Genomic DNA, 16,113 nt, shown 5'->3' on the forward strand with positions numbered 1-16,113 from the left:
GGGAGGTGGCTCGGTAGACGGCGGTCGTGAGGTGGCTTAGGCAGTCGTGTGGTGGTTCAGGAAAATGAGGGTGGTAACGAGGTAGCTTGAGCTCAAGAGACAGTGATGAGCTTGGAGGACATGGAAGCCGGACACAAGGGGTAGAGGCAACCATTGTGGCAACTATGACCATCGCACCACTTCGACTGCCACTACCCCTCGAGAGCGGCTTCTGGAGACTGGGAGTAAAGTGAGATGGGATGCGCCTAAGGGAGATGAGCTCGATTTATAGAAGAATCATCACTGCCAGTTTGGAATACGAACCGATGGTCATAATAATTAACACCACCAGTTTGTCTTCACACAATTGTTCTGTCGGTGAGCATATGAACCGATAGTGATAATCCTTATCATCGCTGGTTTGGAATATGAGCTAACAGAGATAAGGATTATCACTGCCGTATTGGCTCAATTATTGCTATGTCGATGAGCTTTTGAACCGGTACTGATAGTTGATATCCCTCTTAGTTCTTAAGGGTTCACGGTTGGATTTGTCGGTTCAGCTTATGAACCATCAATGATACATTATCACTGCCGGTTATTTCTAAATCAATAGTGAAAGGGGGTAGGGATGACCCTTTCTATAGTAGTGTATCTCAGGAAGCCAAGACAACCGGAGAGTGATGAGGACATGTGTCAGACCTGACAAAATTACACCCGACTTAATTGACTATTAAGTCGATTAAAACGGAAGTAATCCTGGCAGTCTAGATATATGCTTAACGAAGCCCAAGATAACAACATATACCGTTTACAATATAGTTTCATCACAAGATATGAATAGAGTACAAAAGTTTTAACTTTTATTATAGACCTTGTTCCAAGTTCCAGTTTCTACTTAGATCAGAGGTTTCATAATACAGCGGAAAGATATAAATAAAAGAAAAGACTGGTGGCACCATTGCCCATAAGGCACCACCGGGACTAACTCAGATATTCGATCTCTACTCCTGGCCATCTCCAGCACCAGCGGGATAAAAGTAACCATAAACTAGTTCTTCATTACCTGCATCAACTTAAGGGCAGCACCTTGAGTACTAAGGTACTCACAAGACTTACATAATATGGGTATATATATTCCCGACTTCAAGGATAATGCTTTGAGTTTAATAGCAAGGAATTGCCACAAAGTTAAGTTGACTCAGCAAAAAGTACTTTAACCAGTAATCTGACATGAACAACTAGCATTGACTGACAATAAACATCTTTAATAAAGTAAACTTGCTTATCTCAAATACGTATCAACATGTGCTTCTCCCAGAAGCCCACATACTTTCCATTCCTTTTTCCCAAACTGAATTGAAAACTCTACAATTAATGCGGATGAAACTTAAGCATGCTCATAACTGAGAGCGCGACAATTTGAATTGTTCTTACACCCTGCAGGGGGTACATCATTACCCACATGACTCGGGTTCATCCTCTTGGCCCCCGAGACAACCTTTCTCATACCCGGAACTACTCACTTGCACTTGCCCCTATGGCACCGAGATTACTGCGAGCTTGTCCCAGACACCTCTGGCTCCCCACCACCCTGCACCTCCTCATACTTTTTCTACGCGTCATAGGGACGCAAGGCAAGTGTCAGCACGACATACGATAATCGGCTTATCTTATCATTAGATTGACATGTGAAAGTACGGAAAGTGCTTAAGCTAACGGCACCAACGGACACTACTTAAATGATGCAAGTGGTCTATGACACCCGGATCTACCCTCTCGAACTGCCCCTAGCACCCGTCACATCTTGTCTCCATTTTTTCCAACTCATCACCCCAGTATATCATTTCTTTGTAACTATAGTTGAAATTCATGCAGCTCGTGAACAACGGTGACATCCAACGCTCGACTTTTACCAGTGCCCTATGCAAAGGCTAAGCAATTCTCATATCACTTTTAAGTTGGACCATGGTATGTTATACTCGAGCTACAAGGATCAAGATTAACAATTTTATCAAGGCACAGGAAACGAACAGACGTGAAAGACTCATGAGGGCATAGCGAAGCTCACCATGCAGTCGGTCGATGTGAATAGGTAGGGGAGGTGGCTCAACGGTGAGGTGGTAGAGGAAACCACCGGAGAAGAGGAAGATGGCGCGGAGAGCTCAAATCCAGAGGGGAAGAGATGGATTTATGCGAGGAACCGCACCAAGAAGGTCCTAGCTTACTCCACCGTGCTCCACGGGGCTCGGGCCTGGCTGGACTGGCTGCAAGCGAGGCAGATTTGGGTGGTGGTGGTGCTGTGCTGTGGTGTGTGGCTACTCTGCTCAAGCAGCCGAGTGAGGGAGAGAAGAGAGACTAAGCAGAGAGGGAGGGGAGGGGGATAAGGAGGGTGGTTGAACTCCCTGGAAGTGCCTTGCCATCATGACTCACTGGCGTGGTGCGTTGGCCGACCTCGCCGGTCAACAAAACCGATGACAGAGAGGGAGAGGATGACCGTGGGGCTGTGGTGAACAGTGACCGGATGAAGGAAACATCCCCTTCTTACTCTAATCCAAACCAGGCCTTACCAAGGTCAATAATTTGTGGCACAAATTTTGTGTGACACTATAGATCATGTGCAACCCATTTCAACTTGTTTGACATGAAAAGCCTGAGCCAAATTGAATTAAAATTCTTGAAAGATGCAACCTTTTCTAACTTGCTACAATTTTTAAGGCTACAAAACAATTCCTAAAAATTTGGAGAAAATCACTAATATTATTTACGCTTGGACTAGTTTCTAAAATTACATCCAGGCCTATGTTTCATAACAAATTTGTGAGTTTCTTTACAAAGTACCACTTAATATTAACTTTAATAATTTAGGTTCAATTTAAATTATATACCAAAAATTGCTCAAAATAAACAAACATGATGCTAATGATTCTCATTAATGCTTAATGAAAGGTTTAAGGATTTTGGGCTGTCACAAAACTCCCCCCCCCCCCAAAAAAAAAAGAATCTCGTCTCGAGGTTCGGGTGAGGTTTGTAAAGAGGCGAGGAGGAGTTTCAAGACTGGAACGATAACGGTATCAACTAGATGATATAGCGGTACTGCAAATGACACATCTCTCAAACCTAGGAAAAAGTCTCAGGTTTTTTTAGTGTTATATTCACCTAGACAAGTTAATCCTCCAAAATAGATTCTACAAGATAAACAGTGGGTGTTGTGTGAGTACTAGTGATGTCATCATCTTTTCTCATCTTAATTCACTGACATGACAAAGTAATCACTCTACTCATTTTCATGAGAGAAAAAAAGGTGAGGGTGATCTCTTTGGTGATTGCGTGCATACCTAGGAAACTAGGAATACAAGATTCAACCAAGGCATTGGTTGTGTGGGTGGGAAGATCATGATGCTTGATGTAATCTTTCTTGATAAAAGATTGGAATGCAACGGAACCGAAAAGTATGGTTGCGACATGAGAGTTCACAAGCAACATACCAAAAAGAATGTTGTCATCCTCACAAGCCTCTTCGGTGGTGACGTGATTTGCATGAATGCCCATCGGGATCTGAATGTTCTTCGGGGCCTGATGTGGTGGTTGTCTCGGGGCATTCACCATACCATCTTGCTTGGGGAAGTGACACTCCCAAGCGAAGTGCCCGGTACAACCACAATTGTAGCATGGGCCACCTAGACCATGGCCTGGGTTGGCTTGGTTTCCGACAGGCCTTTGCGGTTGTCCTTGATGAGGAGGAGGACGACGTCGAACAATCCACATAGGCTGCAGAGGGGACTGAGACGGTGCACGGGATGGAGGAAACCTGGTGTGTGAATGTCGCTAGTTATCGCCTTCCAGAGGAAGCGAAGCTCTCTTGCTCTTCTTCTCCTCTTGGTGGTTCTTCATTTTGTGCTCCATCGTGATGGCCGTGTTTACCATTTTATTGAAATTGGTGAACTCACAAGCCGAGAGTTTATCTTGCATCTTGCTTGATAGCCCATTTAGGAAATGATCCTATTTCTTGATGTTAGTGTTGACTTCTAGTGAGAAATGGTGACGTCCTAAGAGGGAGGAATTAGGACACTTAGAAACCTAAACCAAATTGGCTACAAAAACTTCACAAGATAAACCTATCTTAATTTTTATCTAAATATGCTCTAGGTTTATCTAGCGTGTCTACTCTACCATTCAAAAGGATTGTAACCTACTCTAGCAATGTAAATTGCAAGTATGTAAATACAGAAATATAAATAAGGTAGAGAGACAAATTGGGCACAAGGGATAGTTATCCCATGGTATCGATGGCATGAATGACACCTCTAATCCACGTTGGAGCACTACAAAGGATATGCTCATGGTCGCCAAGTCTCTTTCGGTCACGGCTCTTAAGCTACCAAGTCACCAAGATAAGGTCTCAAGCACGATGAGCTACCAAGCCACCAAGGCAAGGTCTCACCACTAGCTTCTCTTTCGATCACTTGCCGTCGTGATCACTTCAGAGCTTGAGCCACCAAGTTAAAGATCTTCACGTCCCTGTACACATGTCTTGCAGCCACTCCACAACAAGTCGGAGGGTCAACAAGCTTGAGCCACCAAGGCCTAAGATGCTAGCGAGACACCAAGACTCCAAGGTGCCGACGTACCACTCAGTATAAGCTAGGATCACTCTTTGATCCCTTCTTTAAGCTGCAACACCCAACTACAACTCACTCTAGGCATATAAGCACTGAACACTAAACACTCTCTAATCTTGTGCTTTATTGCCTTCGATAATCAGTTTAAGCACTTTGGTGGTTTGGATATCTTCTCAATTGTATATGAGTTTTCTCTAGACTCCAACATCATGCCACACCTTCAAATGATTAATTGGAGGGGGTATTTATAGCATCAAACCCGCCAACTAGCCATTTTCCCAACCGATTGGGGCCCCTTCATATTGGTGATGACTTCCTTGGGCAACCAAATGGGTTGGTTCCACCCCCGGTCTTTTCTCCTGTGCAACCACTTTGCTATTGTTTTCTTCTTGAGCTTGTAGTTGTTGCTATTGGTCTTGGTCTTATAGTTGGGCTTGGTGTAGAAGTTGGAGTTCTTGTTGGAGAGGTTCATTACTTTCTTCTTCTCCTTGGTCTCCTACTTAACTTGCTTGCATTGGAAGAATTTGTGGCCTTCTTGATGGCACTTGAAGCATGTCACGATGGACCCCTCCGCAAGCTTGTTCGCCATGGTTGCACGGTTATCTTCAGGAGGTTGGACATGATTCTTGCTCTTTAATCTTGCCAACTCCTTGAGCTTCTCCACTTCTTGCTTGAGCTTGTCATTTTCTTATGCAATGAGATCATCACATGTTTCTACAACAACATTCTTTACACATATCTCATTGCAAAGAGGTGAGCTAGATAAATCAATTAAATCATCACAAGAAGTAGAAGCATCTACCTTATGATTAAAATTAAAAAGTGAGGTAGGTTGTTTCTAAAGGACCTTAGTTTGAAATTCAATGCACTCAAATTTAGCCTTAAGATCTTCAAACTCCTTGTTTAGCAAATTAAATTTGCTGAACAATTTTTCATAATTGGAAATAAAGGTAGCATGAATATCATTAAGGGCATCGAATTTCTTAAGTTCTTTAGCTTGTTTCTTTAAGGTCCTTTGTTGCTCATTGATCAAATTAAGGAGTTCATCATAAGAGGGAGAATCCTCATCAGATTCATTATCACTTACATTGTTTTCCATACCTTTGGCTATAAGGCACTTGTGTGATGATGGGTTGCGTGATGTCGACCTTGAGGAAGAGCTTCTCTTGGAGGAGTGGGTGGCGAAGCTCTTATCACTTGAGCTTGAATCTTCATCTTCACTCACGCATCTTCCCATGCTTGTAAATGCTTTGGCTCTTCCCCTTGTCTCCCTCCTACTCTTGGTGTTCTTCTCCTTCTTGATGTGATCAATTATTTTGACCAAGTCTTTCATAAAGATTCGGTGATCAATCTTGGCATTGATCTTCATAATGTTCTTCTCCACTTGAGAAATGAGCTTGGCGATTTTAGGATCCATCTCTTCATCGCTTGGGGTGCTTTGCTCATCTTCATCGCTTGGGGTGCTTTGCTCATCTTCATCGCTTTCTTCATCTTCATCTTCATCATCTTCGCTTGAGCTTGACTCTTGCTCTTGCCTCCTCATCTTCGCCCACATATATGGGTATGGTGCTTGCTTGCTTGTAAGAGCAAGGTTCTTGGCGTCGGATGAGGAAGAAGATTCCACCCCTATGTTCATGGTCATCTCATGGGTGGTGATCTTATCGAGCACTTCACTTGGAGTCATCTTCTTGATGTCATTGTTGTCGTAGATAATGGAGACTATCAACTTATACTTTGGAAGAAGAGTTTAAACTATTCTTCTAACCACTTGATCATCGTCAATTGGCATCAAACCTAGCCTATTTATCTCATTGACAAGAATATTCAAATGTGAGTACATGTCATTAGTATTTTCATGGGGTAGTTGTTTGATGCCATTGAGCTTAGTAACTAGCACATGATATTTCTCATTGCATATTCTTTGTGCCTTCATGAATTTCAATGAGATTAGTCCAAATATCATGTGCATTGGTGAGAGAATAAACATGATTAAATGGATCCACATTTAAAGATGATAAAAAGATACTCTTTGTTACTGTATATAATTGCCTCTCCTTGTTGGTGATGCGTCGCCTAATACCTTCCTTAGTGACTCTCCAAACATCTAGACCCTTGGTTTGCAAATAATAAGACATTAGAATTTTTCAACGCGTGAAATTTGTACCATCGAAAAGTAGAACACTATTGATATCCATCCCAACCCCGGACGTCACAACTCACTAAGCGGTGAAGCTTAACCGAGCAAAATGAGATGGAGTCTCAAATGCTACTTGAATGGCGTGTCCTTGTGAAAGGTGTGAGCTCCGGCTCTGATACCAAGTATGAGGAACGGTGACGTCCTAAGAGGGGTATAAATTAGGACACTTAGAAACCTAACCAGATTGGCTCCAAAAACTTCACAAGATAAAATCATCTCAATTTTTATCTAAATGTGCTCGAGGTTTATCTAGTGTGTCTACTCTACAGCTCAAGAGGATTGCAACCTACTCTAGTAATGTAAATTGCAAGAATGTAAATGCGAAAACCTAAATGAAGTAGAGAGACAAACTCGGCATAAGGGATTTTTATTCCGTGGTATAGATGGCATGAATGTCATCCCTAATCCACGTTGAAGCTCCACAAAAGATATGTCCACGATCTCTAAGTCTCTTCCGGTCATGGTTCTTGAGCTACCAAGGCACCAAGATAAGGTCTCAAGCACGATGAGCCACTAAGCCTCCAAGACAAGGTCTCACCACTAGCCTCTCTTCGGGTCACTTACCGTCATGATCACTTCAGAGCTTGAGCCACCAAGGAAAAGGTCTCCACGTCCCTGTACACGTGTCTTGCAACCACTCCACAACAAGTCGGAGGGTCAACAAGCTTGAGCCACCAAGGCCTAAGATGCTAGCGAGACACCAAGACTCTAAGGTATTGATGTAACACTCGGTACAAGCTAGGATCACTCCTTTATCCCTTCTTCAAGCTGCAGCACCGAGCTACAACTCACTCTAGGCCTATAAGCACTAAACACTCTCTAATCTTATGCTTAATTGTCATGGATAAGCACATTAAACACTTTGGTGGCTTGGGTGTCTTCTTAAGTGTATATAAGCTTCCTCTAGACTCTAGCAACATGCCACACCTTCAAATGACTGAGTGGAGGGGTATTTATAGCCTCAAACCTGCCAACTAGCCATTTTCCCAATGGCTCAAAAAAGTTGTTAACACCAGATGATCAGATGAGAATAGTAGTGTTAACATCGGATCATCCGGTGAGTATAAACTTAGAAACTAGCCGTTGAAACTCCACTCATTGCCTCTGTGAATACCATACACTCTGGTGTGCATTCAAATCCTTCATCAGACCTTCCGGTGAGTTATCTCGAGTCATCCAAGCCTTTGCAGCCTCTCTGTGTAAAACGCTCTGGTGCATTCATCCGGTATTCATTCCATTCACAACGGACCATAGAGTGAGTTAAACCTTCTCTTCTTTTCCCTGAAAATGCCCCGGTGCAACTATCTCTGTGATCACAAGACTATACGGTGAGTTGATCTTCATTATTCAACACTTATAGTCACCTCTGCAAGAAATGCTCCGGTGCTATACTCTGGTGTGCACAAACCAAGCATCGGACCTTCCGGTGGGTTGGTCTTCAATCTTCTGTACTTGCATTCTTCTCTGCAAGAAATGCTTCAATGTTACCCAGTGCAGATCACTAGACTATCTGGTGAGGTCCTCAGCCTTCTCCCCCTTTGTCAGAAATACTCCGATGAGTTCAACACACAGAGCACCGGACCTTCCGGTGAAGTCATCAGCCTTCACTTTGCCTCTGAACATAATACTCCGGTGAGTACAAACTCCTCTTTACCGGACTATCCAGTGAGGCAAATCTTCCTGAGACTTCTCTAATTAAATCAAATTTTGTCCCGGCTACGGTGGCTTCTTTATGTATTGCATCCATGAGACCTACTAACTTATATTCTTGACAAACACGTTAGTTCCAATGACTATATTGTTATTAATCACCAAAATCACAATAATAGCCTAATAGAGTCATTTTCACTACAATCTCCCCCTTTCTGATCATTGATGACAACACAACCAAAGCAAGTGGTAAATAATAAATGATACTAATTGTAAAGAGTATAAAGCCATACCACAATGCTTGGATGCATGTTCTTACCATTTAGTCCCCCTATGTTATGACTCCCCCTTTCTCCATTGCCACTATCTCCCTTGATCGACCCATGCAAGAGCTTCTCTCCCTTTATCAACCTAAGTGTCTCATGTTGCTTCTTGTATCTTCTTCTTCTCCCCCTTTGTCAACTTCGGTATTCTTAGACATCTTGTATTATGCTTCTTGCTTTGGTCATCAAACTCCTCCCCCTTTGTCAACAATCTCAAAAAGGGCTACAAACATATGTTAAACTCGAGAAAGAGCGTTAGAGCACATGGGAGAGAGCTTCATAAATCATGCTCCAGTGAAATGATACCAATTAAAAAGATATACCAATTGTAAGGATATGAGGTATTGATATCAATTAAAAAAGACAAACAAGTATCATAATTCATAAAACTCACATGATATAATCTAAACTCCCCCTTTATGTGTGCATACATATAATAAAACCCACTTGTAAATATCACTTGTAGAAATATAGCAATATATGCACATCTAGATAATAAGTAGAGATAAAGAAGTTTAATCCATATCATGCACGGAGGTAGCTTAAATTGACAATAATACCAATTAAAGCATTTAAGCATTGCATACCTCCAGGGACCAGTTGATTTTTTCATGGGATTACAAAATATACATCTAATAACACATGTTAGTCTCAAAATCACAACTCATATGATAAACTCCCCCTAAATGTGTGCATAAAAGTTTTGAATACTTACGAGACATATGCACTTGTTATTAATAACAATGGTGAGGATACCACATAGATTGGTTCATGGCACATAAAAGATACCAATTGTGAAGCTAATGCTATGAAAAGAAACTTACAACTAATAAACCATATAGGTTGCTCATAAGAAAGAGAGAAACACAAGCAACCTCCATATAAAAACCTACACCAGGCATTGCAATAAATTGAAATATGCATATGCAAACCTAGACAAGAAAAATGAGCTACAACAATTAAAAGATTTTGCATATAACTCCATTATATTTGCCTTTTTTTACCTTTGGATGCAGATTTTGGTACATGATGATCATAATCTTTATTAATATGCTCAATCTTATATACTTGACTTCTTTGCTTAAATCTTCACTTCATCTTATGAGCCAAGTCTCCAAATCCCCGAGACGACTTGTTGACTTCAAGTATTCTTTGGAACACAAATTGATTGGAGCCCCTTCATATTAGTGATGACTTTCTTGGAAACCCAAATAGGTTAGTTCCACCCCCGGTCCTTTCTCCCAACCATTTATGCAACCACTATGCTATTATTTTTCTTCTTGAGTTTGTAGTGGTTGCTCTTGGTCTTGGTCTTGTAGTTAGGTTTGGTGTAGAAGTTGGAGATCTTGTTGCAGAGGTTCGTTACTTTCTTCCTCTCCTTGGACTCCTTCTTGACTTGCTTGCATTGGAAGGACTTGTGGCATGCTTTATAGCACTTGAAGCATGTCACAGTAGACCCCTCTGCAAGCTTGTTCACCATAGTTGCACGATTGTCTTGAGGAGGTTGGACATGATTCTTGCCCTTTAATCTTGCCAAGTCCTTATTGAGCTAGCTTCGTTCATCTTTTCTTGTTGTAGGAGGCACATGGAGGAGGATTGATGGCATGTTTTGGAGCAAAGAAGACTGAAGATGTGCTAGTCACCCACTTCTTTTTGGCCAAAGATGAGACGCGATGTCAAACGCTACGTGTAACACTATACTACTTGCAATAAAGCTAAGTCTCATTTAAATCCACATGGTCTTTGCATGTCTCTTCCTGTTCCTAGTCTATCATGGGAGGATATTTCTATGGATTTTATGTTAGGTTTGCCTAGGATAAAGAGAGAGAGGGATAGTATATTTGTAGTTGTGGATCGATTTTCTAAAATGTACATTTTATATCTTGTCACAAGAGCGATTATACTACAAACATAGCTGATTTGTTTTTTATGAAATCGTTCGACTACATGACTTCCTAATACTATCGTCTCTTATCGCGATGCAAAGTTTTTAAGCCACTTTTGAAGATCCCTTTGAGACAAATTGGAGACAAAGCTGCTGTTCTCTACTACATGTCATCCCCAAACTGATAGACAAATAGAGGTCATCAACCACACATTATTGACCATACTGCGGGCTAACCACACATTATTGACCATACTGCGGGCTACCTTAAAGAAGAATTTAGAGATATAGGAAGATTGTTTACCGCATATTGAATTATCTTACAACAGGTTAGTACACTCCACCAAGATAAGTTCGTTTCAAGTAATGTATGGACTTAATCCCCGTGCTCCTATTGATTTACTACATTTGTCTATTTCTGAAAGACTTAATTTGGATACTAAGAAGAGTGCTGAATTTATTCTTAAGTTGCATAAAACAACTAAAGATAATATGGAGCACATGACTGAAATATATAGGATTGCTGGAAGTAATGGTAGGAAAGAAATAAAATTTAAACTAGGTGATTTAGTTTGGTTGTATCTAAGAAAGGATAGATTTATAGAATTAAGAAAATCAAAGTTGATAATTGGAGTTGATGGTCTATTTAAGATAATTGAGAAAATAAATAACAATGCATACAAATTGAACCTACCTGTCAATTTTGGAATTAGTCTCACATTTAACATTTCAGATTTGAGCTAATACTTGGAAGAAAAAGATGAGCTCGAGTCGAGCACTACTCCAAGTCAAGAAGGGGGATGATGAGGACATAGTTCCTTCAGATGCGAGCAACACTGCTAATAATCCTCAAATCATACAAGGGCTAAATACAAAAGCACGTGCGCGATAATTAAACCACTAGGTGAACTCATTCCTTACGATCCATGCCTTCTTGGATGGATTACTACTAAATTATTATGATGTTTTATTACTAAGAAATATGGGAGAGACATCACAAGCTCACATAGACGTAATCACTCGGGTGTCAGTAGACTCGAACAACAAGTCGAGCTCAAGTCAGACTCCAAATTTGGTTCGGAGTCTCAGGACAACACGTCAGTAAAAACGAGCATAACTCTCGTATACAGAGTCCAATTGAGACGTTCTTAGAGTTGCTATAAAGCTTATGACGAACCATTTCCAATGGATCTGGATTCGACCAAATATTCCTTATAGTTTAGTTAGAGTCAAAGAAATAAGATATTGTATCACCGTTTTGGACGTTCTCGGGTCATATAATCGTGTCGGGGTCGGAGTCCAGATTATGTACACCTCTTTCCACAGTTGCACAACCCTATGTCGACTTCCTCGCGTCCCCCTGTAAATATATAATAGTCATCTTAGTTTAGGCTCGGGTTTTGCTTAGATTATTCTGTTTTAGACAGTTTTATCGTATATCGATTTGTAAAACCTCAAACTCAAGCACTTCATTGGTAATCAGTAATATTCAGATTGCATCTACCTGTATTTGCTTATGTTCTCGATTCGCTTGCAGAAAAAACTTTCTTAGTAAGATCAACTGTGTCTTGGCACAGTTGATAGCGGTGTAGTGATTGTGAAGGTTCTTGATTTATCCTAGTCGGATCCTATAGATCATCAACATCAAAATTACACCAAATCAACTTATCATATTACCTTCAGAAGATCGAACAAGCCCATATTAGAGAGATCACGGCTCAAGGAATTCTGAGGGCGAACAGATCCTCGTTGGTAGAGATGTTGTTGATTGGAGGACCCACTAGGGTTGGCAACGACAACGAGGTTAGCAACGATAATGAGGAGAACTATAATCAATAGCCAGCGGAGTGACGCCGACCCAAGCTTCACAAACCATCTCTTAGAGTAAACTTCAGAATTTATTTAGATCTAAATATTACTGCTACTAGTAGATCTAAAGTAAGAGGGCTCACCGCTACTTTTTATCGTCGGCGAGGATGCCGAACTGGGAAGAAGAAGGGGGCTTGAGTGATGGCGGACGGGAAGCCTACCATCGCAAGAGCGGCTCAGGGAAAACCAGTCAAAGATTGCTTTAGGCTTCAAGATTCAGTATCTAAAATGCACACAGGAGTCAAAAGACTGTTGTCACGTTACAGTGACGCTGCTGTTAGACTGTCCCGGCGGCCGGAGAGTAGAGGACAAGCTAGGAATGCGACAGCTCTGTAGCCAGAGCTTCTTGTAACCTTCTATGCACTAGCTTGTAACCTTTCTATGCACTCGCTTTGTCTAAAGACCTGCATACAAAAACTCGAAAAAAAAAACATAATGAGGAGAGCGTCTTAATTACCTCTTAACGATGGCACGGGGAGCACGACCTGGTGGACTGCTTCTCTCTTGCATGGCGCCCTCTTACATTTCTACAGAGTCAACCTTTAATCGGTACTGTAGATCAATATATATACTCCATTTCGAAAATATAGTAATTTCCTACTTTCTGTTCCTGCTTTGAACTGAATACAGTGACTACATGTTGGGTCCCAGATTGTTGCCATCCAGTGATAATATGTTAAGATTCCAACACAATATTACTAGCTGAATAAACCATGGGCATGGAGATATTAGTAGTATCAAGGATGACCCACTGGCGATGACTAAATAAACCATGGATCTTCGAAGAATAATCCATGCCATGATCATTTTCCTTCTTGTATTCTCTAGCTATTTTTTCATTTTCCTTCTTATATTCTCTAGCTAAAATTTTCTTACAAACTAAAGCCATATTTGAAGTAATCAGTTCAATCCATCCAATAATCCTCTGAAATTCAGCATGTGTTCGCTGATCCAAGCAGCAAGACCTAAACACGATTTATTTAGCCAGAAGGCCAAGGTTCACATTGCTGGAAATGCAATTCTACGCTTAGCAAGTTGGATTGGGATCTCTCGGTTTTCTTACAGCTTACATGTGAACATATTATTTCACAATTTTTTCACAGGTGTGCGTATTTTAACACTACGTACACGTATGGTCTTTTCACAGGTGCACGTATTTTAACACTACGTGCACGTATGGACTTGTAAAATGATATTGTAAACTTAGAAGAAAACCTACATTATTCTTGCCCGCAATCTAAGGATACCATCCACGGTGGGGATATATATCATCCGGTACTAATAACATTGGACCACGGGACCAGCATCGCATGGCTACAAAACGCAACCGTACAGATGCATAGCCCCTGCCGTTCCTGTCACACTCACATTTGTCACATGCGGCCTGCACGTAACTGGCCCGGAAATATACTAATAGTCCACTTTTTCCATTGATATTCAAATATGAATATAAATATAAATTTGATTATTTTTTAATACGAATATAAATTGGATCGTTTGAATATGAATCCGCTTCCGAATATGTACTGGATTTAGTGGTATGTGAATATCCTATAACTTTTAACAATAAATTATGAAACAATAAATCTATTTGACATGAGCATAATGATAATTGGACATAAGGAACTTCTTTTTTATGGGATTGTTCCTCTATTATTTTAAGTCAAAGTGAACCTTTTAATGTAATATTACAATTTTATATAATTTGGACTATTAGATGGGAGATGAAAGGATCATATTTCTCATTACAGTATGCGTGGTACATTATCAAACATTAAAATAATAGATAGGAATGAAAAAATTAAGAGAACAAGATAAAAGAATAAAATTTTATGTTACTCACATTTATATTTCATAGAAATATTTCTACATATTCAAATACAAATATTATCCATATCTATATCTATTTCAAGAAAAACATATTCAAATATATCCATATCCAAATCTGATAAACGAATTCAGATATATCCATATTCGTATTTAATTAGACATAGTGCTAAGATCTACAAGCTGGGCCGCTCACTCCAGCGTCCATATCATGCAAACTGTGCTAAGATCTACGAATTCCATATAAATATTTCTACGTATTCAAATACGAATATTATCCATATCTATATCCATTTTTCGGAGGAAACAATTCGATTATATCTATATTCATATCTGAAACGAATTCGATATATCTATATTTATATTCATCTATCAATTAAATACAAATTTTTTTACTATATCTATATTTACTTACATACAAGTATCAAATAATACAGATCCAATTTCAATCATATCGGAGACCCGCCTGCATCGACCCTTCGCGCCCGTGCCGCGTCAACCACGCAACGTCGCAACTCGCCGCAGGTATTTTCGCGGATCGGTCGCCGGCCGCGTCAGCCATCGAATGCTTTTGGTCTGTCGGACCCCGTCCCTTTGCGTTTGTGCCCTTCCGCCCGTGGAATCTGATGGCGAAATGCGCCGCATGGATCCATTGACCAGCAGAGCTATCGATCCCTGCGTCGTTATGCATGACCCCTCATCCGTGTGTCGCTGCATGCGCGCCCTCCTTGCTGGCAGGTTCATGTTCTGCAAGGGTCGATGCCATGCCCGTCCCGTCCCATCTAGCTAGTTCAATAATTCTCACTTATCGCTCGCGTAAAGATCGTTCAATAATTCTCTCTTATCGCTCGCGTAAAGATCGTTGATTAATTGTTCGTTACACCACTGAAGATCGCCTTGGTCTTTTGTCTTGCGAGATTCACACCATCCGTCAGATGACGACATGACACCGACAGGTGAAGAGTAAGGAGGTCAGGAAAACGCGACGTCAGTGTGCATGCTAGACCGGTAATGCTAATCTCCACTCAAATAGCCTGAAGGCACTACGCTGTTATGGTCAGTTCGGTATTTCATTTAGTAAGTAGCGTGTGACCAAGGGACTTGCAATTTGGCTGGACATGACCGACTGATTCCAATTTCCAACCGCGTGACGTGTGTGTTGTGAGTATTAGGAGAACTAAACTGCAAGGGTAACACATAGACAATACATTAGAATCTACACCAATAAAGGCCTCTTTAGAACGTAGAATTCTCAAAATGCGGTAATAGAATAAACCTAGGATTGAAATAGCTCCTTTCATACATGAATTTAAAATATAGTAGATTTCCAATAAAACGTTTGGATGCAACATAGAAAAAAAAACACAAGAATTTGGAGAGAGTTTCCAAGAGGTTGGAGCTCAGGTTAGTTTTCCTCTAAAGTTCCTATAGATTGAGGTATTTCATAGGAATTTTCTAGGATTCTAAGATATACACTTTCTTTTGTTCCAAAATGTCACAAAGGAAAAATTCCTATACGATCCAAATCCTACAAAAATTACTTCACAAATTCTATCGTCCAAAGGGCCCTAAACTATTTTAAAATGTTTGACTTTAATTAAACTATGCGTGTAATTTTTTAAAAAAGAAAGATAGAATACCTAGAAGCTATTCACACAAACCATGTCTTAGAATATAATCTATATCAGTAAACTATTTTAAGCGTTCGGCATCAATTAAAACATGTTTGTTTTTTAGGGTGACTAAGTGTGTGAATTTTCT

Source organism: Phragmites australis, chromosome 5 (assembly GCF_958298935.1).
Source record: "Phragmites australis chromosome 5, lpPhrAust1.1, whole genome shotgun sequence".
Classification (NCBI taxonomy): Eukaryota; Viridiplantae; Streptophyta; class Magnoliopsida; order Poales; family Poaceae; genus Phragmites; species Phragmites australis.